Genomic DNA, 27,624 nt, shown 5'->3' on the forward strand with positions numbered 1-27,624 from the left:
GCCACTTCTACTACCATTGCTACTATCACTACTACTACTCCTACCACTACTCCTGCCACTTCTACTACCATTGCTACTATCACTACTACCACTCCTACCACTACTCCTGCCACTTCTACTACCACTACTACTATCACTACGACCACTCCTACCAATACTCTTGCCACTCCTACTATCACTACTACTACCACTCCTACTATCACTACTACTACCACGACTACTTATACAAGTACTACAACTACTACTGTTTAACGGCCCCACTTATTTTCACCTTGTGAGGTCGACCACGGAACATTTTGTCTAAAGCTTTCACGAACCGGTTGACCAGGCGTTCGAAATGAAGACGATTTGGGCAGCAATTTGTAATATGTTTATGTTGCCGGCGATAACTCGCCCACTCTTCGCAAAAGACACCGTGGGATATTTATCGTGCACCAACGACCCCTTTTCGATGGACCCCGCACGCATCGATGGTGTGAAACGAATGCAAAAAACCAGGATGACAGTTTTTAGCTGGGATTTGAATCCAGGCTGGACAGGTCAAAGGTTCAACCTCTAATGACGTCATTGCTGTACCGATAAAAAATAAATATGGTCTTCATGTTAAAAGTAACGATTCAATATTTTAGGGGAAAAAAAATAACATTCTAATGTACTCTCGTTGTTTTGAGTTTAAGAGATTGTGGAAGTTGGAAGTGGAAAGGGTGAGATCTGGTTCGATAAGGTAGTTGGGCGGGGAAGTCGGGTAGTCAGACGGAGGGTTAAAGGAGAGCGCGGAGTTCGCGGAACGTTACTTTCGAGAGGGTGAACCTTGTGGATCTTTCACATACGAGACACACCTGTGGTGATAACCTCAAAAGGTATGGATCACTTCCAACACCTCATCCGATAAATATCACCTATAACTCGAGTAATAGATAGAGCGCTCATCATCATCAAGTCATTTCTACACTTAAAAAAACGTTTCCGAGTGACGTCATAATAATGACGAAGTTGTAATTTTGCACATTTTTCATCTTTGAACTGAAAAAGCACCTTAATGTGTTTTTATCCAAAAAAAATCATTCCCACCATTTTCAACTTGTTTTCCAATCAACACCTGTTTAATTAGTTAATTAAATTGAATACAACTACTACTACTACTACTACTACTACTACTGCTACTACTACTACTCCTACTGCTACTACTATTTTAACGACCAAATGAGTACGACTACCGCCACTACACTACACTCCTACTACTAATGGTAACACTGCTCAATTCTGGCGGAGTTGGACCGATAAAGTTTGTCAAGAGTGCGTGTGACAACTCGCCTACTCTTTGTGAAACACATCGTGAGATCTTCAACACACACCTACCGATGCTAACAGGTGGGACACTAGGTTTAACATCCACCTGAGGATGGCGCGCACATTTTACAACATCTTGCACTGGAGACGTCAATCCGATCGTTTATCGTCTGGGCAGGAATCAAACCCACACTAAACTACCTCTGTGTCATTCTTTATAATACATGATGGATATTGCACCTTTTAATATAATTTCTCAAAAAAACAACAACTCGGCAAAAATGTAATCAAAATGTAGTTGTGAATTGAATGTTAATACTGTGAGCGTGATATATATTTATACATTTTATGTAAAAGTATATATATAATATATATATATATAAATTTAAATACATATGCACACACACATACATGTATATAAATATAGTGAAATACATATGCACACACACACACACATACACCGAACTGTAACGCGAACGGTAACTGCAAGCTGCACTTCACTTCCGTTGAACTTGGGGACAGTGAGTGAGCTTTCGCATGGCTCTTCCTTTTGTATGCATTTTCTACACATATCACACATCTGACACACATATCACGATACATACTTGTCTGATATACATGCCTGTTGTTTCTGTAGACTAAGAAGAAGACCTTTGTTGGTCGAAATATTAAAGATCGACGTCCTGAAGCTACGTCCGCGTCTGATTTAATCTCCCGATTATTTATTTAATGCAAATGAGACGCCCTGCTCGTACTGTGGAGTTTCTACTATTTCTCACAGTTATATATATATATATATTATATATATATATATATATATAAATATATAAATAAATTTAAATGCATATGCGCGCGCACACACACATATATATATATATATATATATATATATATATATATATATATATATATATATATATATATATATATATATATATATATATATATATATATATAAATACATTTCAATACATATGCACACACATATATATATATAAATGCACATACACACATGTACAATGTACATATATATATATATATATATATATATAATATATATATATATATATATATATATATATATATATATACATATATATATATATATATATATATATATTTTTTTTTTTTTTTCACATCACCCAATACATATTATTTATTATGTTTGCATTGTCAATGGATTCTAATGATAAATGCAATGTGTGCTGATGAGGTTTGTGTTCTGTTTTCCCCAAACCTGAACCCCAAATCCCAGACTCAAATCCCATTCGCCAAACCCAAAGTTCCCCATGAGCTCTCTCCGTACCCCGTCTGTAAGCTTTGGTTGCATGAAACTCATGTTTACGCAACACAAACAAAAACGCCACGCTGATTTGATATATCAATCAAATAACCTACACCTTCACCGACATCATACGTACCTCTATTTCACGGTTGTTGTTGTTGTTGAGAGCATTGTTTTATATGACGGGTGGAGTGTCGCATTTCACATCATTCTTATAAGTTTACAAGTGCGGTATGCTTACACATTGCATAAGCGATAACGATCCGTGCTTTGTACGTAGCTACATAATAAATAGACGTTTTACTATGATACACAAGCATCACCGACCTGCTGATAGATATCGATTGAGGTTTTTATTTCACAATTTACAGTTACAATTTTGAAATTCTAGATGTCGATTGAGGTTGTTTTTTTTTTGTTTGTTTTTTTTTACGTACACTTTTACGCTTTTTACGTACATTTTCATTTACGGACACTTTCCGATGGGTTCTGTAATTTTTCCCGGTGTATCGGCTTCGATGTCCGTCGGCATGCTGAATTTCAGCTTTCGACGACACTTGGAAAGGTACTGAACATTAATATCACATACTGGTACACCGTAACAACATGCGCCATCGGTGTCACCTGGTCATGTTATTTCATCCTTGATCTGCGTGATCAGCTGATCAGTGGCTTTCACGGTCATTTTACGAAAAGAACAAAAGTTATTGCACAACAATTTTAACTTGATTTAAGTTTTGTTTAACAAACATAATGTTGATTTCTCAACTGAGCAACCACCCTCATTTTACATGTTTCCAATTCCATATTAGGCCACGAAGATACCGATCAACCTTCGGGGTAATAAGGACCGTTGTGGAATTTGTTTGGTAGTCGTAGAGGAAATACAGTGTCATGTAAAAATACCTTTGGACACTTTCAGGACATTTCATCATGTACACTTTTAGATTGATAAGGCCTAGCTGATACATAGCCTGGCAGACAGTGGCTACATAACTCTGGGGGGCTTTGCCCATGCATCTGGATAGATAGTCCATGGGGGGCATACCTCATGGGATCATTTGGAGGTGAAAAAATTAACCGTTGTTTTGGTGACACTTTTCCTCTTCTTTTCCTAGTAAAAGTGTTTAAAGGTGTTAAATGCATCGGTTAACCAGTGTAGGGTATTCAAACATATACATGAAATCTCCAAACAATTCCCAACCATCGTCCATGCATTTCCCTTTATTTGAAACCTCCCAGCATCGATTTCTGTTCAAATATATGAATGTGTTGTATTATGGGATGGAGAACATACAACCCACAAACTCACCGACAGTTGTACACAAGATATACGGCCGGTGTAGGAGGATAGAATCACTCCCCAGGAGGAAATCACTCCCCCTAGGATTTTAACACTCCCCCTTGCAGGATCAAATGACTCCCCAGGATTATAACACCCCCCCCCCCCCCCTATATATTTTGTGATTTAAACAATATTTGTTGCATGCTAATGACATACAACCATGACAAAGTTAATGAATATGAACATAAAATGATACATGAATTGATAAACAGGGCAGAATGATGTCCTTTGTAAACGGATCTCCCTAAAAATAAAAACACAATGTTTTTCGCATCCCCGCATTAAACTGGGTAAATCAAATAAAGAAAAGTATAAATTTAACATTCAAATAACTATATTTTTTGATATTAGAGCATTCGCAGTAATCATTACGATACATTTACGATGTTTTATACTTTTCATTTCGACATATAATATAATATGTCATTTTAAGTTACGTTCTGTAACTTCACTGCGCTTTTAAGAAATATTAAATACGGGTTTTAAAATGTTACTCAAATGTTTGTATATTGGCAAAGGTGTGTCCAGGTACCGATAACCAGGAAACGAGCGCTTCTGAGCAGTTCCGAGAGCTGGATATAGGCGCTATGTAAATGTATAGCATAATAATATTCACATATTTCACAAAATAAAGTCTAATCTAATAGATTTAAACGATGTTAAATGACGATGTCTTAACAACACCTACAATATTTATTGCATTTCCGTACTGTAAACGTCCCAATGTTTTAGTGCTCATTCCATTCATATGTATTTCATTGACATGTTTTCACCGTCTGTACATTAGTGGAAATAAATATTGTTTAAATCATTTCGATAAGAATCCAAGAATCGAACTAAGTATATTGTCAAGAGCATATCTAGTGTTCCCATTGGTGCACAAAAGAAAGAAAATGTCGATCCGAAGATATGTAAATATTACCCACATCACACTGAATACACTCGGAAGAGTGTACTAAGGTATACATATACATGTGAAATGAAGTACACTGCATGATATTTTAAAAACCATAACAAAGTATAATAACTCTCATGTGAATATAAATGAACGGGAGTATTGATTAAATATACGGGGAAAACGGGACTCATGTCTTCTTTTGTTGTATTCAAATAATAATGGGCTCAAATATAGTACATGTATTCAACATGGGCTCAAATATAGTACATGTATTCAACATGGGCTCAAATATAGTACATGTATTCAACATGGGCTCAAATATAGTACATGTATTCAACATGGGCTCAAATATAGTACATGTATTCAACATGGGCTCAAATATAGTACATGTATTCAACATGGGCTCAAATATAGTACATGTATTCAACATGGGCTCAAATATAGTACATGTATTCAACATGGGCTCAAATATAGTACATGTATTCAACAATTGAATATTAAGATCCGACAATATGATGCACATGCTCACACGGTATACACTAAAATACATATAATAGTAAAATCTCTGTTGATCATTGCGACGATATCTAACATCCTGTGAGTTATATTTCCAAAGTAACTAAATATATCTTTCCATTCTTTCTGGGGGATTGACTTTATCCTAAAGGGGAGTGCTTTGATCCTGGAGGGAGTGTGTTGATCCTGGAGGGAGTGTGTTGATCCTGGAGGGAGTGTGTTGATCCTGGAGGGAGTGTGTTGTGTTGATCCTGAAGGGGAGTGTATTGTGTTGATCCTGGAGGGAGTGTGTTGATCCTGGAGGGAGTGTGTTGATCCTGGAGGGAGTGTGTTGATCCTGGAGGGAGTGTGTTGATCCTGGAGGGAGTGCTTTGATCCTGAAGGGAGTGTGTTGATCCTGGAGGGAGTGCTTTGATCCTGAAGGGGAGTGTATTGTGTTGATCCTGAAGGGGAGTGTATTGTGTTGATCCTGAAGGGGAGTGTGTTGATCCTGAAGGGGAGTGTATTGTGTTGATCCTGAAGGGGAGTGTGTTGATCCTGAAGGGGAGTGTATTGTGTTGATCCTGAAGGGGAGTGCTTTGATCCTGAAGGGGAGTGTGTTGATCCTGGATGGAGTGTATTGTGTTGATCCTGAAGGGGAGTGTGTTGATCCTGGAGGGAGTGTGTTGATCCTGGAGGGAGTGTGTTGATCCTGGAGGGAGTGCTTTGATCCTGGAGGGAGTGCTTTGATCCTGAAGGGAGTGTGTTGATCCTGGAGGGGAGTGTATTGTGTTGATCCTGAAGGGGAGTGTGTTGATCCTGAAGGGGAGTGCTTTGATCCTGAAGGGGAGTGTATTGTGTTGATCCTGAAGGGGAGTCTGTTGATCCTGACAGGGGGAGTGATTCTGTCCTCGGATAATTACACTCTAGAGTGTGCCAGTCCTAGGATTAGTTCACTCTAGAGTGAGATTTTAGGGTAGCGAGAGAATCCTGCTACACCGGCATTCATTTGTACAAGTCGTGTCTCGTGTTGAAACATCAACCATTTTGTTTGTGACTTTTCTTCCATCTTTTCAACGATTCCTAGTCAAGAGACGAAACACAAGTTGTGAGTTTTATGCAACCTCCTCAATGATGAAAAAACAAATTATATTTCATATATATATATATATATATTCATGCTTTGTTCACACAATTTTCACTTTCCTTCTCTCCTCTTCTTCCCGACATCTCATTTAATCCAATTATCTCATGCTCACGCTGGATCATGGAAATGAGTGCTCGGTTTCAGGCAGTAATGAGCGGTATAGATGAGGTGGCGGTATTTATGAATTAACTAGCATAAAAGCCCATCAAAAATGATGGCTTAGAACAATTTATTCGACTGTCCAGCCTCATGAAGCCTCAGCCTTGTGTCAGATGTGCTGATGTCTTCTTTATTTATTAGACATCATACGAATATAAATGAACACTTCTTTTACTCTGCGTGCGTTGCACATCACGTGCAGCAGATTTCACCTCCCTGCACCTTGTATTCACCATTATTTTTTTTTAAACGTTTCTGTACACCGCCCTTGAGGCTCAGTTTGCAAGCCACCGTCTACACCTCCAATAGAAGAGACATAATTACTCTTTTATGGACAATGTTTCTGGAGTTTGCTTTATCCTCAAAAATAGACCGTAGTGAACACACATTCGTGTTAAAAGATTGGCCTTTAAAACCTACCCTCATGAAGGGGGACACAAATCTGTACAAACTCACAAACTGACATTGTGTTTTACATGGTAGATGGAAAGTAAGGTGGAAAGATATGGGTCATATTAAAGAGGAAGGTGTCTATGACGTCACACAGGTTTGGATCGTGATGTGGAAAGGGGAAAGAGGGAGGGGGTATGAGAATAATATATTTAGATTATGTCGGTAGTTCATCCGTGTTTCATTCCAGCATTATTACATTATTTATTGTTGCTGTATATTCTTATCGATATAAATAATGCAATGGTGTCTGGCCTTCCCATACCCCATCTCCTTGACTATCGCATTGTCAACAAATTTTGTCGATATAATTAGCAATTATACCTCTCCCCCCCACCCCCCTCCCCTTCCCACGCCTCCTGCCCCCAAGCCCTCTCCCTCCCACACTTCTCCCTGCTCTCAAATGTTGTGGTTGTGTGCTTCCCCTTCTCTCCCCATCTTGTCTTCCGCTCCCTCTTTTTCTATATTTTGTTTGTCTGGTTGATTTGTTTGTGAAATAAATGTTAGCTCTTTCACGAGCCTCGATTCAGTATAAATATAAATAAATAAATAAAAATGTCTTACAATTCTGATTACATGATCTCAATTTGTTTGTTTGCAACTCTGTTTGACCCACTTGAAATTAGGCTTTTCTCAAAGTGTTTGGCATGCTAGATGACGTCATGACATTCTGGTGGGCGGTGCTTTAAGCACATCCGTCACAGCACGCTGTACCCGTTGTACCTGTTGTTTTCTCCATTTATTCCGTTGATCACGGGATTGTTCGTGTTGTTGTTCCATGTTTCTCCCATACTATCAAATGCCAATCCTTCCTATCTACCATCCTAAATGGGTATATGTGCCAGTTATTAATATCTTTATAGCCATGAGAAAGTATTCAAAAGTTTGGAGTGCAAAGCCAACGGGATTATGTAAATGAAATAAAGACTATTTGTAGGAAAACAGGATAAAATGCGGATGTTGAGAGAAAAATTGTCTTAATCCTGGAGAAAAAAATCCTATTTTATGAAAGTCTTTAAGACGGAATAATTTGTTTAAACGGAATTTTGGTAGATTTGATTTAAAATTCCGTTTAAGACGGAATTTGATGGAATAATTCCGCGTCATCTGCATATTGCGTACACAAGGATGGAGAGGGGCAGGGGGTGTAAGGGGGTGGAGGTTGATATTGGGTAATGAAAAATGTCAACATGACCCTTTATCCTCTTTTAACTTATAAGATACAGTTTCTACTGAAGATCAAAACATGGATTTGCAGAGATGAGGAAGTTGAGTGACATTAAACAGGAACTTTGTCTGCCTGAGCTTTCCTGCGCCCTGAGCGCAAGTCTCTTGAGCTTTTCCAGCAAAAGCACGACGACTACTACTAGTACCACTACTACCTGAACGACCATTTTCCTGTATTTTGGGGTTGATCAGCTGATAACTCCTCTCCACTTAGTCATGTCAAGAGCACCTTCCTCCATTAACCCCAACAACTGTATGTCTCTACTGATCGCATCCTTCCAGGTCTTTTTCGGTCTACCCCTTGGTCTTTTCCCCTCAACTACTAAACTACTGACTTTCTTGACAGACTAATCTTCTCTTTTTCTAGTCTCATGCCAAAACCACCTTAGTCTTCTCTTTCTCAACTCTTCATCATTATTACTAGTTTTGTGCCTCTGGTGTTCACATTACACTGCTTAACCTCCAGGGTTACCCCACACATCCATCTCATCATCCTTAACTCTGTCCTCTCGATTTTTCTCTCGTCATCTACCCTCATTCCTCATGTCCCACGACCACACACACACACATATCATCTAATACAGGCTAAATATACTCCACTTTTGACTTCCCTTGGGATCTTTTGTGTTAAAATTCATTGCGCTATTCAAACTGACAACTCTAAAAGAGAAGCAGCCTTCACTTTTCAAGCAAGATCATCACACAAATCCATCATATCGTGATGAAAGACGTTCATAATTATCATGTGCAACGAGGTCATCTGACACCAGTAATAAATTAGTGGTGGTGGGGTGTGCGGGGGTAATTGCTTCCATTAAATTAAAGTGTGACACCCACTATTTGACCTCTGTGTGTCTTGAAATGGACGCAACTAAGATAACCTCAACAGACTTCACATTTTGTACACACATTCCATTCATACATTCATTCCCTGCGTCTCGGCGGAAAAAACAAGCCTTCGGATATTTAACGCCCACATGGTTGTAGACCCAAGAAAGACAGCCGGCTTAGACGGCGTGTGCCACAATTTTTTTGTTAATTGTTTTTTGTCCATTATTTTTACACATTTTGTCTATTTTGACCCAAAGTGTTTTGTTATCGATTTGCGAATGCTTTATGAAGACCGACGTAATTACAATGATTATTAGAATCCTTCAACAATCTATAAAAATGTGACTCAAGCACGCTGAAATTCAATGAACGATTTGAACCTGTGGCTTGAAGATACAATTAATTAAAAGAGATATACTTTTGTCCCATATTTTTTATATTATTCCATAAAATTCCATAAAAGCACACCATAAAAGTGCTGCTCTCACGAAGACGTGATCGCAACACTCCGCAACCAATAAGATGCAAGGGTTCTATACGAGTTAATAGACTTTATACAGAGGAAGGAAAAACAAGGCCAGATTTTGGTTACATGACTCATACAAGGCTCATATATAACATGTATATACAAATACACATGGAGTTTCTAAAAAAAAGAAGCAGATAGGTAATCAAATTGAAAAGAAAGCTGCACCAGCTTGCAATTCACAACCGTGGGCCGCATTGGATTGGGGATTGCTAGTTCCGTCACCTGCCTCACCTTTAGTGGCGGTTCAAAGCACATGATATGTGGTGGACTAAGGTAGTCCTCGTTTGTCTTGGGAATATTACTGGCATTACAAAAATACCGTTAAGAAAACCCCACAAAGCAAAGAAGTATGTTTACATGCTAGCTTATTTGGCGACTATTATCGCAATGGAGCACCATGTGCACGCCACCTGTAATCTTAGGTATGCTCGCGATGTCATTTCCGCAATATTATGTTGAAAATGTTGATCCATGGACCAACCGCTGATTTTGCCCTTTATCCACCGCAGGTTCTCTTGCAGAGATGATTGGTCCAGTCTTGGCCTCGAGTCTGCTCGTCCTTTTGTCCACTGCATGGATTTCCCAAGCGGACGTCCCAAAAGACACCTGCACTGTTTGCTTATGTAAAAAGACAGCCAACAACACGAAGGTTGATTGCTCCAGCAAAAAGCTCAAAGTCATTCCCAGCGGTATCCCCGTGGACACCGACAGGCTGGCGGCATGGGGTGGTGAGAGGAGAGGAGTGGACGTGGAGTATGGATGGGGGTTGGGGAGTTGAGGAGGTGTGGAGGTGTGGAAGATGCAAGAGGAAAGGACAATATGAGGTATGAAAAGTGCAAATCTGTCCTAAAAAAACACCCAAAACAGCAGCAAAGCCGTCTTAGACGTTACGGAAGAAGAGGCGGGAAATGATTGCCCAAATATCACAACGACGACAATGACAACAATCATTACGACACCAACATTAAGTCCTGATAGATACGTCTTCAATGTGCCGGAACACAGCATTCAGAAATTCTTGGGATTACAAGGGGCAGACCCTCTGCCCACCCAACCGCAGTGCATGATGTCCATTTCTGGATACCTAGGCCTTATGATGTTCCTCGTGCTCACTTCTGCTGCCATTTTGTACGTCATCCACTTTCTGAAGAAGGGCTGAACGAGTGGCCAAGGTGTCCTTCGCTTTCATTCCATAGAATCTTTGCCTTCGCTTTCAATTTCATGTTTTGCTTCTGTAACGTTTGTCTTTCGGTGCGTCACACTGCGGACGTTTTCCCATTAGATTCTTGTGGAATATCACACCTCATTATTAGCAACGTGTGTTTAACAAGAACTTTGCTTTCTTTTTCGAGGACAATTCATTGTTGACCGTCTGTTCACTATTTTGTAATCGAGTGTTCGTATCTATTGTTCAGTACGAGTTTAAATGCGTCATTAAAGACTTTGGCGCATTCTTTCCTCCCTCTAGACGAGCTCTTTGTACGTATAGTATGAAAAGTTTGATAATATATGCAGCAATAGCTTCGTTGTGCATTCTGAAATGTATTTTGGTCTTCTTCTTATATCTCTGTGCTTACTTCCTTTGTAAGATCATATTTGATGAGGAAGAGAAAGATGGAGGGAGATTCTCTCGCCTTCCCACCCCGTATTACCTCCTCGGTGCCGGCAATATGTCCAGTAGCCTGACCTTCCACACCAGAGGGGTTTGGCTGACGATATAACGGGCAATTTAAAAATAAGAAATTGGGAATTGTTCAGTATACTGAGGAAAATGCTCGAGGAGGATGTGTATTTATTGAGGTTAGGTGTGGGAGGAAGATTACCTGTATCTGACCTGACAATATTGTGAGGTTTATGGTCAAGTTTAGGATCACTTGGAAATCCATCACCTAGAAATTATATTATTCATTTAAATAACTTTTGCTAACTTTGATAACGTAACCTGGTGCGCGGATGTGCTAATGAAACTTATTTGACTCGGTGGAATTGGTGTAAATTTGGTTGAATAAAAATAAAGAATTCCATTTGTGGAGAAACATTGCGTCTGTCTGATCACCAGCCAATCAAAATGAATCTAGGCCTTACTTGGGTCATTTATCACCTCCCTCACGAAAAAATTTGCCAATGATTCCGATGAGATTCCCATCAGAATGTCATCACTTCTCTGTAGAAATGGCGAGGTTTTTAGTGTTTGTGACGGATAAACGCTTTCAAAAGAAAATCAACCCTCTCCGAAAGTTTTTCACTTGCTGTTTCTGGCCTAGCTCAACTGGGCGGGAGATGCCGAGCGAACAAAATGAGCGTCAGTCGATAACGGCAGAGTGTGTTTTCAGATAGAATTTAATCTTGTTTATGGAATCTTTCTTGGCGGAAAAGGCGAATTACCACAAAAACAGTCACTGGGACTACGCAGGCTGCGGAACGGAGCAAAACGACGTTAAAAACAAGCACACACTGCAGTTTAAACAGGAACGACACGTGGAAGGTAATCCTAAACAGTTACCTGTGCCTCAAGAAATAGAGAAAAAAAATACTTAGAGAATCACGGAAAGACCATTTTACTGATTCAGGGAGTCTGTTCATGCCCTGAGAACAAACTCGTGCTCCCAAAGTTCTAATCCGTGGGTGTCACTCCAGGTTTGAGTAAAATATACTTCTGCCCCTTCAGAAAATCTTCACCGATGTCATTTCATTTCAGATAATTTACGCACTAGTCTCTCATTACTCAGCCACACCTGATACCTGCGACCCATTGAAACGTTATCGTGGGCCCGAGCTTCACCAATTTCAAGTCTGCACCATGGTACACCTGCAGTTTATTCATCATTCCCAAGCAGCTCATTATCTAGTCTAACGTTTGCTACCTTATTTGGTTTCAGGTTGTACAGTCTGTGGCTGTATCCGTCACCAACCTTATACCAACCAACGTCACCAACAAGGATGTCTGATTCATGAAGATTTCCCTTTTAATCAAAATTACTCCTTTATTTATCGATAGTTTCCAATCAATGGACCAAGATGTATGAAAGCAGGTGCTTCTTATTTAACTAAAGGCTAGTTACCAGGTTACTTTTTAATTTCTTTCCGTTGCCTTAATAAACAAAACTACAGTCACACTTTCTATACCAGTGTTGGCAAAATCTCCCAAGTCCAAACATATCTTTCCAAATCCTGATGAACTGTCCATTTTATTATTGGAGATATCTATTTCTCGATTAATTTCTGCTGAACATTGTAACGGGGGATGAAACCCTGGTGTTCCATCGTTTCGTGTCGGAGTCCAAAAGGCCGAGCGATGAGTGGCCTCACACAGGATCCTCACCAAGAAGAAAATTCAAGACCACAAGTTCTACTAGTTCCGGTCTACATGCAGATCGACTTCACACGTCGTAGGGAAACCATCAAGGCCGACCGCAAGATGGCCAATCTTAAAAAATTGGAACATGCAGTTTGTGACACCAGGTAATGTCGAGTGACCATAATGCGACGTGACAATGCTCCGCCACACACTACGCAGAAGACAGTTAAGGAAATCACCAACGAAGTTCTCCCTCAACATTGTCCGATATTTTATGTCCACCAAGATTAAGCACTATTGGACTGCAATGAATTTTTAAAAATTGTCTGTCCATCTAATCTTTGCTTCTTCTTCATTATCAGTTGCTAGTTTGTATGATTCTACTTGTCCATCGGTTGTCCGTTCTTCTTGCTGCATCTCCAGTTCCATTTCAGCTTTTTATTTGCATGTTACCAAATTTCTGCAAAATTTAGTTTCTGTTTGTGATCCATTGGCTTCTCTTCCTTCATCTTTGTTTTTGCTGAGATACCATCTCTCCACGGCTTTTTACATGTTGATAAAACCATTTTCAGAATGGCGACCATCCTCCATCTTCACTCCTTCACAGTGGTCCGTATCCGTTTTCACCATTTGGCCTGAATCATTGTAATTAAAGGTTCTTCAATTTTTCAATCACCAATTTGAATTTCTTTTTGTTTGGCCATTGTGTTTGAATACGTTTTTTATTCTTGTCATATTCATTCTATACTAATGCTCTTCCATCGTAATTTTCAGTGCGTCAATGATGGTCGAAATAAAAGCAACACCATCTGTGAATCATTGGTGGATTAGTCTTTCTCTGTTGACGTTTGTTCCTTGCTAGCGAGGTACCTGTACTACGCATGGGTGGGAGACCAAAAGCAAACAGACAATGTGAAAATGGTAAATGCCAAACCATGAACCAATGAATTCCACAATCCTGTGCCACCTTCAGTTGAGCGTCAGGCATGGACAGCCGGTTCGTGAATGGCTTGGGCAAAAGACTTACTGCAGTTGGCTCCACTAGAAGATTGGGAATGTATCTACACACAGTTAATGGCAATACACATAGCTGTGGGTGCTTAGCTCAGAATGGCGGCAGCTTCATTGAAACTGATGCTATGGATGAAGCTGGTTGAGCGACCAGGAAGGGCATGGCTGTTTAGTCATTCCAGGTGACTGGTTGCGGTCATTCTAGGTGACTGGTTGCGTGCTTGTAACTGCTTGTCCATCCATTTGGATCATGTCGGGGTCACTAATTTAGCGTGTGGTGAAAAGACGTCTGAGGCATTCGTAATCCGAGTCAATTCTTTTATTTAAAACATCAAGTGACAAACCCGCTCGTTTTTCCTCCGGCCTCACCTGGTTCTGAAAATTCCTTCATCAACCAGAGTTCTAGCATATTTTTATGTTATAACATCAAAGGCAAAATTATGCAGCTACATGTTTACATGTGGAGAAAATTTGAGGTAGTTCGGGTGGAAACGCAAAATCGCAATTGAATTGAGATATTACTGAACCAGCGAATTCGTTCGCACATGCAGTAAACGGCGAAACTGCGAATGATGAACCTGTGAATGTGTTTACATGCGGAGAGAAGGCAGTTTTGGAAGGATGGAAACTCAAAATCATAATTGTAGGGATTGGGAAATTGGAGAAAAAAAAAACCAATAAAAAAACCTGATATGGCCTCAAGGATTATGAAGCAGGAAGAGTAACAATAAGATGGAGAGAGTTCATATGGTCCTGGTACTGATTTTCAGAAACGCTCTAAAATAGGACTTGGCTGCACCCCGAGGCCAACATAAGATTTTTAATTTTTACGTGTGAAATGTCTGTCCCAAGTATACAAGAGCTTGGCATTGCTGTTGCTGTTGTTGTTGTTGTTGGGGTTATTATTGGGCGTCGATGTTTGAAATATGCACACATTGGTTGGAAAGCTGCTGGACCACACCCACATCTGTCACTTGACTCCACCCACCATACCCACCACAGAGACAACAAGAAAGAGCAATCGGAGATTGCATACCCTCGCCAGGATGCGTTTTTAGTGGTTTTTAAGGTTTTTGTGTTAAAACAAATATGGCGGCCGAACCAGCTGAACGATGACGTCATCCTTTTTTCCCTCCACTAATTTATCCCTAGATGATGCTCAACAAATTTCATCTTGATAGGATGAAGTTTTGCACTTGTTAAATTATGACTTCATAATGGAGGCACTTATGACATCATCATTAACATATGTTATTCCACATGGAGAGTTCTTTACAATGAACCATGTCTCAATTTTTTCTATGCAGCACTTTCGGAGATAAATAGGTGCAAGGTTTTTCGGTTTTCTGAGATGGTGGCCGAACCACGTGACCGATGACGACATCATTATTATTTTTTTCTCCATCAATTTATCCCTAGATGACACTCAAAAGATTTCATCTTGATCCGATGAAGGTTTGTACTTGTCGAATTATGACATAATAATGGAGGCACCCATGACATTGTAGCGGTTACTTTATTCACATGTCGCGGTTAACTTATCCGCATGTGACGGTTCCCATATGTTTGGTCTAATCCACGTGCACGGGCTTTTGGTTTGTTGGACGTGACGCACGCGCGGTTGTCGGAGCCACGCCCTCCGAAGAGGGTTTTCGGCTTTATAACAGCGGTACGACTTCCGTTCGCGTTAGAGTGCGCTGGAGAGGTCTGTACAAATAAACGAGCTTTGAACTCAACCAAATGGCCTCGTTCTCTCGCCTTCCGCGACTCCTAAACTGGTGACCCCGGCTGCCCCCGAACGGATTCGGGGGCTGCAAACGAACATGGCAGTTTCGATCGCACTGCCGGAGTTTTGGAAACGACGAGCAGCCATGTGGTTCGCGCACCGCGCTCGGCTCCTCCTCTACGACCGGAGGGGCGAGCCCGCTCCAGGACCCTCCGAAGGAACGCAGTTACGAGATGTGGGTGGCACTGCTGCTCATCTCTTGTGCACGCTCTGACATTGGCGGCACGACTACTCCGTTCCCTTCGCGCGCGCGCTGCTGCTCATCTCTTGCGCGCGCACTGACGTTGGCGGCACGGCTGCTTCGTTACCTTCGCGCGCACTGCTGTTCGTCACCTTCGCACAACTTCACTCTGAAACTACAGCTGCAACTCGCGCAACTACTTCTCCGACCCTGAATCCTCGGGAGGCCCGCGAGGAACCTCGGCAGCCTCCCCCGAGGCCTTGACCAGCCCCTCGGTTGGCTCAACCACTTTTTGCGTGCACCGAGGCCGAGCGCTGCTCGAGCCTTCTCGGCACTGCACCCGCGAACTGCAACCTCGGGAGGCCCGCGAGGAACCTTGGCAGCCTCCCCCGAGGACTTGACCAGCCCCTCGGTCGGCTCAACCCCACGGCTGCGTTTTTTCACGCGTACCGGGGCCGAGCACTGCTCGAGCCTTCTCGGCAATGCCGAGCGCACCTGCGAACTACGTACACGCCCATGGAGTGCATTCTGGGGGGGCGCATGTAGCGGTTACCTTATTCACATGTCGCGGTTAACTTATCCGCATGTGACGGTTCCCATATGTTTGGTCCAATCCACGTGCACGGGCTTTTGGTTTGTTGGACGTGATGCACGCGCGGTTGTCGGAGCCACGCCCTCCGAAGAGGGTTTTCAGCTTTATAACAGCGGTACGATTTCCGTTCGCGTTAGAGTGTGCTGGAGAGTTCTGTACAAATAAACGAGCTTTGAACTCAACCAAATGGCATCGTTCTCTCGCCTTCCGCGACTCCTAAAACATCATCATTAACATTGTTATTCCCCACGGAGAGTTCTTTTTTATGCCTCCACCGACGAAGTCGCCGGAGGCATTATGTTTTCGGGTTGTCCATCTGTCCGTCCATCCATCCTTCCATCCGTACGGGCTAAACCTCGTTTTTCTCAGCAACCATATGTCCGATTGAGACGAAACTTTCAGGATAGGAGTGACACCCATGCAGAATGTTTATATGATAATTGTAACATCATAGGACATGTGGTATGGCAGCCATCTTAGATTAAATACTAATAATAAAAACATTATTTCTCGGAAACCGCTGAATGGGAAAATTTGAAACTTGGCATTGTCAAGTACACCCAATGGGGAACAAAAGCATGATAATGGTGATATCAGTGAAGTGGTATACCAGCCAAAATGTTTTAATCAAATTCCTTGTCCTAAAAATCAGAAATTGCATGCACATGATCTATGACCCATTTGTATTGAAATATAAAATTTAGGACATCTTAGGTCACATGGTTTGGCAGCCATATTGGATTGAAGGAAAATATTAAATAATTATATCTCTGAAACCGCTCACCCTATCGATGCGAAATTTTACAAATATCATCTAACAACACTGTTGCATATAGTTTGAAAATGATGATGTCATAGGTCACATGGTTTGGCAGCCATCCTGGATAGAAAAACGAAACTTATCCAATCAACACGGATTTCACAAACGTGATCCACTACCTATACATATGCAGAGTGATGGCATCTACCCATTGTGGGACTATGCGGAGGCATATTGGCGACATGTTGAAAATTTCCTGTCAATCAGACCGGTTGCAGGGAAAATCATATTTATTCTGTGCGGACAAACAAACAAACACACAGACAGACAGACAGACAAACATACCGGCTCAAATTCAATACCAATCATCTGGCAAGGGTAAAAATGTGAGCCGCCATCTTGTTTTTCTGGTGGGCCAAACACATTAGGCCTGTAGGCCTCTGTTAATTATACACTGTCTAGATTTGTTGCATCAGATTTCCATTGGCTTTGTTTGGGTCGAGTGTTATTCAGGATGACAGATCCCGAAAATGAAATCATATGTCGAATAATAAATAGTAAGGCTTAATAAATCCCGTCAAGCGTTACACGTTATGCAAATACCAAAAAATACAGCGTTATGTAATTTTTGACATAACAGCATCTCTGGGTCATTTCTGGGAGATCGATCGACTGTCTCAGTGCCGCGGACTTGTTCAAGAGACCTGTCCGGGGCGAAACAACAACAACAACAATCCAAGCTGAGAAATTGAAAAGTGCAACTGGGATTTGGGACTTCCATTGACCAATCACCCTGGCCAATCTCGACCGCAGAGGAGCGTTATAGTTTCCAGGATCGGGGGACGGCCAGCTTAAAAGGCAAGGGGATTAACCCCCCCCTTGGTAACGGGAGCGCTGACCCCGAATCCGCAACTATATATATATATATATATATATATATATATATATATATATATATATATATATATATATATACTATATATATATATATATATATATATATATATATATATATATTGTTGCGGATCTGCCACTGGCCTTCTCCCCTTACCAAGGGGGGGATTAGTCCCCTTGTCTTTACTGACCTGGCGCAACCGGGGACCTATTACGTCCCTTCCGGACAGTGCTAAATAGGGTTTCAGGACCAAATTCGCTGTTACCTAAGTAGTAGTGCTGCCCTGGAAGCGAGGAAATAAGCCCCGCACGAACCACGTGTGATGATGAGACGCCGAGCGGTTTGCGTACATGTGATCCGCGCTATTATTACTTACTAGACCCGATTGGAGCGATCTTATTCGTACCATGCTTAGCCAATGGAGAAATCACAAAGGCGATCAAATTGGAAAGGAAAGGAAGAACAAAGATGTTTAATTAATATTGCACGTATTTACAGCCAGGACGAAAAGACACAGGGAAATGCTTAAACAGTCTTATACTTAATACCCCTGGACAAACGGGCCCGTCTCACACAAACACTCACACGGGGATTGCTGATCAGCAGGATGATGTTCCCAGCGCATCCAGGAATGGCTCTCGTGCAGCTCTCTCCGGTCCCCGGCACGTCCCATGGAGATGGAAGTAGGTGAAAGCAGGAGCTCGTAACGTGTCGCCTGAACAATCGGGTTATCTCGGGGCGCATGGTAGAGGGCGGACTTTGGCGTGACTGGCGGTTATTCACTCGCGTTTATGGCCACGTTCACTCGCGTGGCCGAAATGCGCTATCTGTGCTACCGGCGCGCCTGGCTGCGCCCGCGTACATGTACGGTTCAAAGTTCAACAACGGCGAATGATGCAAGTTCTCCGGTCCTCTCCGCGTTCTCTCTCTGCGTTCCGCCTCCGGATCAGCTCTGTGAGTCCTGCTTGTAAGTCCTTTGCCACTGCCGTGTTCACGCGAGTCATTTGCCACTGCCGTATGCACGCGAGTCCTTTGCCACTGCCGTATGCACGCGAGTCCTTTGCCACTGCCGTATGCACGTGAGTCCTTTGCCACTGCCGTATGCACGCGAGTCCTTTGCCACTGCCGTATGCACGGGAGTCCTTTGCCACTGCCGTATGCACGCGAGTCCTTTGCCACTGCCGTATGCACGCGAGTCCTTTGCCACTGCCATATGCACGCGAGTCCTTTGCCACTGCCATATGCACGCGAGTCCTTTGCCACTGCCGTATGCACGCAAGTCCTTTGCCACTGCCGTATGCACGCGAGTCCTTTGCCACTCCCGTATGCACGCGAGTCCTTTTGAGGGCTCTTCGTATGGGCTTATATAGACCCGCCCCGCGAACCTTCTGGAACTCACCAGACTCTCTTCACCACGCCCTCTCATGCAATTCCGCTCGAGCTCTGATTGGCTGGTGGCTCTTACCGTCATCGCCTCTGCCTCTCCCGACCTCAACGCCGCCCCACCTTTTTTGGCCTACCTCGTGTTACTCGACTAGTGGTCAGCCAAATGGGGCGCGGGATGGATTGCGCCCATAGAGGTCGAATGGAGGTTGGAGCAAAATGAATGTAGGGCCTACTCTCCTGTCTTTACACAACGCAGGTACTAAGAGGGGAAATGGCCTATTCTTACACATACTAAGACATAACTATACTACAAACGGGCCTATATGATGCTCGTGTGACTAACTATGGGGGGCAAATCTTTAACCTTTAATGACTTACAGTGTGCCAATCTCCAAACCGCAGCAATATATATATATATATATATATATATACAATTATATTTAAATAAAGGTTTAAAGGCATATAAATAAATGTATTCTGGGTTTATCACCGTTTTATCCAGTGCCTATTACACCACATTATTTAACATGATATATTAGTTATTCGTGCCTGTTCTATGTGTCCTTTTTGGCATCCTTAAAAACAGTAAATTTCCTCTTTGGAATGATTTTCCATTTAGTTTTACTGCCAGGCAGGTAGACAGGGTCAAAATATTATCGCACTCCTCTCCACACATGTGCAATCAGGACAAATGCAGAGACAATATTCGGTAAAACGAGAAACTTGTCTTCCTAGTCATGCTCCAACTCGTGTTAAAAACAAGGAACCACCTTTAGAGGCCATTTTTCCCCGCAAAGCTGGGTTGGCCTTTTTCGGGCACCGTGGTCCTCTTTTTGAAGCAATGTTTTATGGCCCTTCCTGCCAGCAACCCTGTTAGTCGCCTCTTGCAACACACAGGGAATTACCAGTAAACTGGTACTCAATTTGTCGACCTCAGAAGGTATGACAGGCTGAGTCAACCCCCCTGGCATTAATTCAGTGATCGACCAGGATTCGAACCCAGGACCTGAGGACCCCAAGCTGGCACCCTAACCGCGAAGCCAACACCAGGCTGTGTGTTCAAAATATAAGTTCGTCCTTGGTCGTCCTTGATTGACAGACAGACGGACAGATGGGTATGAACCAATTGCTTAATCCTACTTTTCGCTTCTCATGAACGGGGTAATTTTAAACATCCATTCAAACCACATCTAGAAAATCATGTTCATTTCTGCTCATCCAACTGAAGAAAGTACAGACGTGGCATTTAATATGGAATATTTTGTTTGTGGGGGTGAACTTACTTTTCAAGTTGACTTAGAACCAAAAGTTCATTGGAATTATGTTGAAATTATTCTAGATTTTGTTAATGTGACCTTTAAAAGAAACAAAAACCATTAAAACCACATTTGACATTTCGAAGCAAAAAATTTGATCCTTGAAAGTGATGTAAACTGATATTGAACTCAAATCACGGACAGTACTATGTTAAACTTCTGTACGTTTTTCAGAAGTATTTCTTTATTTTGCACATTAGCCAATTTTTTTTTTAGCAAAAACAAAAGTTAAATTACGACTGGGATTACGGACAGTAAAATTACATTTCAGTACTTCGTGTAAACCCCACGAGCATTCAAGAAAGCACGCACACGTTGAGGAATGCTGTTCACGAGATTTGCCAAGGTTTGGACAGGAATCGCTTGCCATGCAGTGACAAAAGCCTGCTGCAATTCACTCACAGAGGTCGGCTGCTGGTCCAAGTGGTCGATTTGACGCGTTAATTCTGCCCACAAGTTCTCCATCGGATTCATATCCGGGGACATGGCAGGCCACTCCATATGCTCTACACCAGGGTCAGCAAGAAAGTGTTGGATCATGCGAGCACGATGAGGTCGTGCATTGTCATCTTGGAAGACAAAGTTTCCTCGAAAGGCTGCACGAGCAAATGGAAGCAATGTTTCTTCCAGAATGGCCCTGTACTTGAACTGGTTCAGGTTTCCATTCAGAACAACCAGGTCAGTTTTGCCCCCTGCATGAAAAGCAGCCCAAACAGGCACCCCACCACCTCCAGCTTGGACTCTTGGCACTATACAATCTTCGTTGTAGGCTTCATGCACTTGTCTGCGCACTCGGACATGGCCATCTTGACGATAGACCAGAAATCAAGACTCGTCACTGAAGATCACGTGATTCCAGTGTCCTGGCTGCCATTGACGGTGCTCTCTGGCCCACTGCAATCGGCGCTGGCAGTGTTGTCTTGTCAGGCGTGGCTTTCTCAGGGGACGCCTGGCATGATAGCCTGCTTGAACCAGTCGTTGGTTGACTAGCCTTCTGGACACAGGCACATTTGTCAGTTGCTGCCACTCAGTCCTAAGCCGATTAGCTGACTTGGTACGGCCATTGCGGACTAACCGGTGCAGCTGGCGATCATCCCTCCTTCTGGTTCTGCGGGACATCCTGGCCTCGATATTGGAGTCGGGACACCCCTCTGAGCATTTCTTTTCGGGATCTTTGACACCTGACCTTGAGTGATGCCATACTGCCGAGCAATAGCACGCTGTTTCATGCCGGAATTTCGTAAAGCCACCACTCCATGACAAACAACATTGTCGAGTTGACGGACCATCTCCAGAGGAAGCGGCAATAACTTTTGTTGACGTGCAGCAGTTGTTTTACATTAATACAGAACGCAACAACCCTTATATACCCGATTGTGAAGCCAATCATCAAATGTACCTGTCTGTACATTTTGTCACGCTACCTGTGATATAATCCTGTTATTGACTTCTTGCTGCGGCAGACAATCAGTGACATAGTTCTTTTAACAAAGAAATCACCGAAGCGTAAAAGAAACTCACTAGATTGATATACTGAGTTCAGAAATGAAACCCAAGTCAAGAAAAAAAATAATTCCATATTAAATGCCAAGTCTGTATATAAGAGCAAGAGAGGAAGTTCATCTTTGGTCTTTCTCACCTTGCTATGTTAGAGCCAACCCACATCACTGATTAGCCACAAGAAGAAGTTGTTACTCAAACCTCTGGGCTCACCATCAGCCATGAGCTCTCCGGGGTGGATCAAAATGTCAAAGCTGGCCTCAAAAGCCAGCAACAGCCAGGGCATCCTCCATTGAGCTCCGTCCTTCCAATGTCCTGTAAATCTGAATTTCTCTTGGGCCACTTGTGTCGTAGCTTAAAAAGGCAACAGACACAGAAAATAATGTTTTGTTTATTTAATGAATATTGCTTCATTTAATACTTAATCGTTCTTTTTTTGAATGAATATCTTGGAAGGAAGATATTAACGTTTTTTGGTGTCATCTTACGTTCGATTGGCCCCGCCCCCGAAAAACCCACGTGACCCGCGACGTCATCTCGAGAATTTTCTCTTTACTGCGGGTAGTTTTTATAATGATTTTGACTGAGGATTATTGATTAGAAAAATCTTCGTCAAATCCGCTTTCTGATGAGTCTGAAGCGAGTTGTACGGCCATTATCCGTTGCGCGCTGAGACAATCTTGCCTTTGATAACGCCACGTCACCGCAGATGACGTCATGACCATCGCAATTTCATAGGGGCGGTACTCGACGGTTTCCTTTTTTAACTGTAGCACCTCAAAAATTATTTAAATTAAAACCACGTTCAACATATTTACATCAAAAAAAAATGGTGTTTGTGTTTTAAGGCAAGTCTCCGCTATGAGTCGGTGCCCCCACCTTCTACCTCTCACTCCTGGATGCTGTAGATTCTAAATCTCTCAACATCATTAGTATCTTTGACAAGAAATGTAAAGGGCCAGCGGCTCTCTCATCACAGACAGACAGGTTTGTGGCCTGCCCTTTGGGATTGTTTCCCCTGCTCTATCTTTCCTCCACCCCTTCCCAGCCTCTGGAAGATGTACACATTTTTCCAGTAACCCTCTCCCTGATAAACCTCAAAAGCATGATTACTGATCCCTGCCACTCCCTTATTCATCACTCCTCCGTCATTACATCCTCCGTCGTGCGAAGTCCTTCCTTGGCACACCTGAGCTCCTCACCACATACAAGGCTTTCATCCGCAGCTCAATGGAATACTGCTCTCCCCTCTGGGCTGGTGCTCCTGCTTCACACCTAGCTCGTCTTCACGCTGTTGAAACCAAAGCGTTCAGAATCATTGGAATCTCCCTCGATGAAGCTAACTCCAAGGGCCTCTCACTCACTCACCGCAGGCAGGTTGGTGGTCTTTCCGTCTTCTACCGACTCCTCTCTGGCCTTGCCCCCCCAGCTCTCTCTCTGGGCTCTGTCCCGCAAATATTCCTACAGGTCGCACAAGATCTGCCTGCAACCCTCTTATGGTTAAACTGCCAAAATCAAGACTCTCTGCTCACCTTCACTCCTTCATTCCTCTTTTCTCCCGCCTCTGGAACAAACTCCCTCACTCTCTTCAATCCCACTCCACCCTCCAAGTCTTTAAAACAGCTGTTCACCACCATCTCTTATCTTCCCCCAACCAAAACCTTGATCTTTTCTACCCCCGCTAATTTCACCCCAATTCCACTTTTTTGAAATACCAACTTCTGTCCGGGAAGTCCTTGGTGTCCTTGTGTTTTATACTTCTCCCTCCCCCCCCCCCCCTTCCCATGCCTCCTCCCCCCGAGCCCTCTCCCTTCCACACGTCTCCCTGCTCTCGGATGTTGTGTTTGTGTGCTTCCCCTTCTCTCCCCATCTTGTCTTCCGCTCCCTCTTTTTGGGTATTTTGTTTGTCTGGTTGATTTGTTTGTGAAGTAAATGTTAGCTCTTTCACGAGCCTCGATTCAGTATACAAAAAAAGAAAAAAACTCCATTCTCCAACCTTCCTGAGCCAGTGCAGTCTTATTCTTCCCTCCCGCACTTCAATATGTTAGGTACGATACCGCCATATGTCATCTTATTTGCCTCACCATGATCCGTTTTACTCTCATTAATCCTCACCACAACCTTATGTCTAAATGGCATTCTTTCATTCATTCTCTCTCCTCTTTCCTTATTCATTCATCCACCTGCTTGTTTGTGTCTGTGGTTTTCCCCACTACCCTACTCTCATGTATGACCCCATCTATCACCCCTAAACACGTTATTTCATACAAAAGAAACACACATACCTGCAGAAGTAAATTTATCCGAGGATGTTCTACGGAGTTACTTTCTCAAAAGATCTTCTCATACGTTGCATCTCAACGGTTATTTAGCACAAATTGATCCTCAATATCAACATAAAAATGATCCCAAGTATGGATTGATCCCAGTGAGATCAATATGATCCCAGATCAATATGGTTAAGCAACAATATGAATAAAAATGATCCCAGTGAGAATGATTACATTTTCCAGCGAAGGAATGTGAAGTCTTCCAACTCAGTTCTTACTAGATGTAATATTTTGAGATACTATGGTTGCAAAAAATTGAAAAAGACCTTTCAAACATGTGCAAAGCTATTAATGGTTTTTTGCAAATGTTCTAACTCTTGAAGAAGGAAATTTTTTTTGAAGGTTTCCGTAAAACAAAGCAATAAAAAGGTAAGTTGCTCACACCTGGTAAAGTATCACCACGTCCATGTTGATACGTCTCATTTTGGTTCCATTAGATAATAATGGTGATGTACATCAGGAGATACCTGTGAGGATACCTCGCTGACCAACAACCCCTGGGACTGCACGTGCAAAGACATTCTCTACATGGCCAAATGGCTCAAGAAAAAGTCGGACGAGGGTCTGGGGGGTGCCGATACGGCGGGTTGTGCCGAGGGAAGCAAAGCCGTCTTAGTAGTTCGAGGAACTCTGGGCAAACTCTATGTATGCGCTGTTATTACCCTACCCAGCTTGTGCGAAGCGACAAATGAGGTTAAGCAATTGGTTCCCTTTGTCTGTCTGTCTGTCCGCAAAAATCAGTTTTAATCGAGGAACAACTTCATTTCAATTGAATGTTGCATTTTGAACACGAATCGTAAAATTAATCAGCAAACGAACCTGTAGTTTAGCATTACTTTGTCGCTGAATCTGCCCGATCAATCATGCGCAGAAAAGATAAATTTTATTGTCTGTCTGCCAATCAAACATTCCAAACAAGAAACTTACTGTTTTCAATGACGCTATAAAGGACACAAACAACAGGCGTGAATAACTAAGGAAAAGTATTAAATAAGGTGGTGTAAAAGGCGGTGCATCAATGGCGGTAAAACTCCGAAAAAAGTTTTTTCTACAACCTTTAAAATCTTTATTTTATTTCAAATGAAGTATATACTTTAACAATGTAGAACCCAAATCACATTCTTATCAATTTCAAAACCCTTTTGTTTAGCAGTACTTGGACAAAATACTACAGCATTTTATATCATCATGAGCAATCAAATTCGCCGCCCACGGACCCGGCCCACGTCCTTGTTTCTCAATAGTAAGGGAAACATATGAAAATCTGTTAACTAAATTGTTACCAAAAATTTTCTTCACCAATATGTTTGTAAAGGTGTGTAATAACATGTGTTAAAATGTTGAAGGTCAACTCCCGTGGGAAACCCAGAAAAAAAGCTGTTGAATTCGGGTACCGAAAAATTATTTTCGAGAATGTTTATTTTTTTAAATCGGCCCTTAAGTAACTTATGAGGGGTCAAATAAGGGTTTTTCATGATTCTGAGTTGATTGTTAACATTTATATTTCACCACAGACACTCCTTTGTGGAAAAATAATTTCTAAATATATCTCATTTTCTACTTTGCAGGACATGGAGTCTAGCAATATGGATGAAGACGTTACTCCACCTGTGCTCAATTGCTTCATCTGTGCACGCTCGGATACACCAGCTGAAAGGCTCATACAGGCAACTCCAAAGGGATACTCAACTTTATTGAAACAAGCAGAAACTGTCGAAAATGTTACTGTTGTGGAACGTATGAAGGAGGCTCAAAAGGAAGGAAAACTGAGGTACCACCAGAAGTGTAAAAATGATCTGTACAACAACTTTGTTGCAACCACCAAGAAGTCAGCTCAAGCATCAAAGGCAGAGAAAGAGTCATCAAAGTTGAAGAGAAGACGCACTTCTTGTGAGTTCAGTTCATCAACTGGCTGCAGTTCTAGAAGATCACAGTCAGTTGACCTCCTGTATAAGGATGTATGCATTCTTTGCAACCAACCAGCCCAGCTCTACAAAAATAATCCAGCACAAGCTAGAAAGAAATACAGAGTGCCAGATAATTTGACTGCAGATACACTGAAGGCAAGCTTGCTGAAGACAGCACGGAGTCGCGGGGATGACTGGGGCACTGAAGTCACTGGACGCCTGGAAGGGATCAACGACTTGGTAGCAGAAGAAACACTGTACCATTTGCGATGCAAACTTATGTTTGCGAGAGGTGACATTTTGTCCAAGACTGATGAGGAAGGAAAAAGGAAGAGAGGACAGAGGAGCATTGATGAGGAGCGAGAGGCAGTTTTTATTGAATTCTGCGAATGGTTAGACTCAGAATTAGAGCATGGGGTAATGAACATGGACCAAGTCCATGAAAAGCTGCAGGAGTTTGATCAGTCACCAGAGAAGAGCCTTTCTTATTCAAAGCATTGGCTAAAGATAAAACTTCTAGAGAAATACGAAGACACCTTGTATTTCACAACACAGGAAAGAAGGGCAGATGTACTCTGTCTCAAAGATGGCACCGACAATATTCTACGAGAGCATCATGCTAATCTTGACCATGGAGATGAGAAGACTCAGATCATAAAGACGGCACTCAATTTCATATCCAATGATATTGCCTTGATTGATTTAGGTCCAAAGTCATACCCCACCACACACAGTATGACTGACATCGATAGTCAGCTGACACTTGTTCCTGCAAGCCTTCAGATGTTCTTGAGACCGATTGTCAAGACAGACGAAAGAGTTGCCGTTTGGGGGCAGAATTTTATTAAGGCCTGTCGACCTCGGTCTGGAGTATTGCCACACCAAATGGGGCTTGCCATACAACTTGATCATAGATTTGGGTCAAAATGGATGCTCAACAAGTTCCACCGGCTGGGATACACTGAGTCTTACACGGAGACACAAAACTACAAATACTGCTTCCTTA

At 42.3% G+C, this 27,624-nt stretch overlaps 1 long non-coding RNA gene across 2 annotated transcripts; it reads left to right on the forward strand.

The window, feature by feature from the left end:
* The first annotated feature begins 747 nt into the window (after window positions 1–747).
* On the forward strand, window positions 748–11,692 carry LOC137426514 (uncharacterized). Of its 2 annotated transcripts, none has more exons than XR_010984330.2 (2): window positions 748–860; window positions 10,166–11,692. It is a non-coding gene; the product is annotated as an uncharacterized LOC137426514 (long non-coding RNA). The 2 variants fall into 2 exon arrangements; XR_013623677.1 differs by lacking the exon at window positions 748–860 and adding an exon at window positions 1,303–1,371.
* The last annotated feature ends 15,932 nt before the right edge of the window (window positions 11,693–27,624 follow it).

Source organism: Myxine glutinosa, chromosome 5, assembly GCF_964187855.1.
Source record: "Myxine glutinosa chromosome 5, kmMyxGlut1.1, whole genome shotgun sequence".
Classification (NCBI taxonomy): Eukaryota; Metazoa; Chordata; class Myxini; order Myxiniformes; family Myxinidae; genus Myxine; species Myxine glutinosa.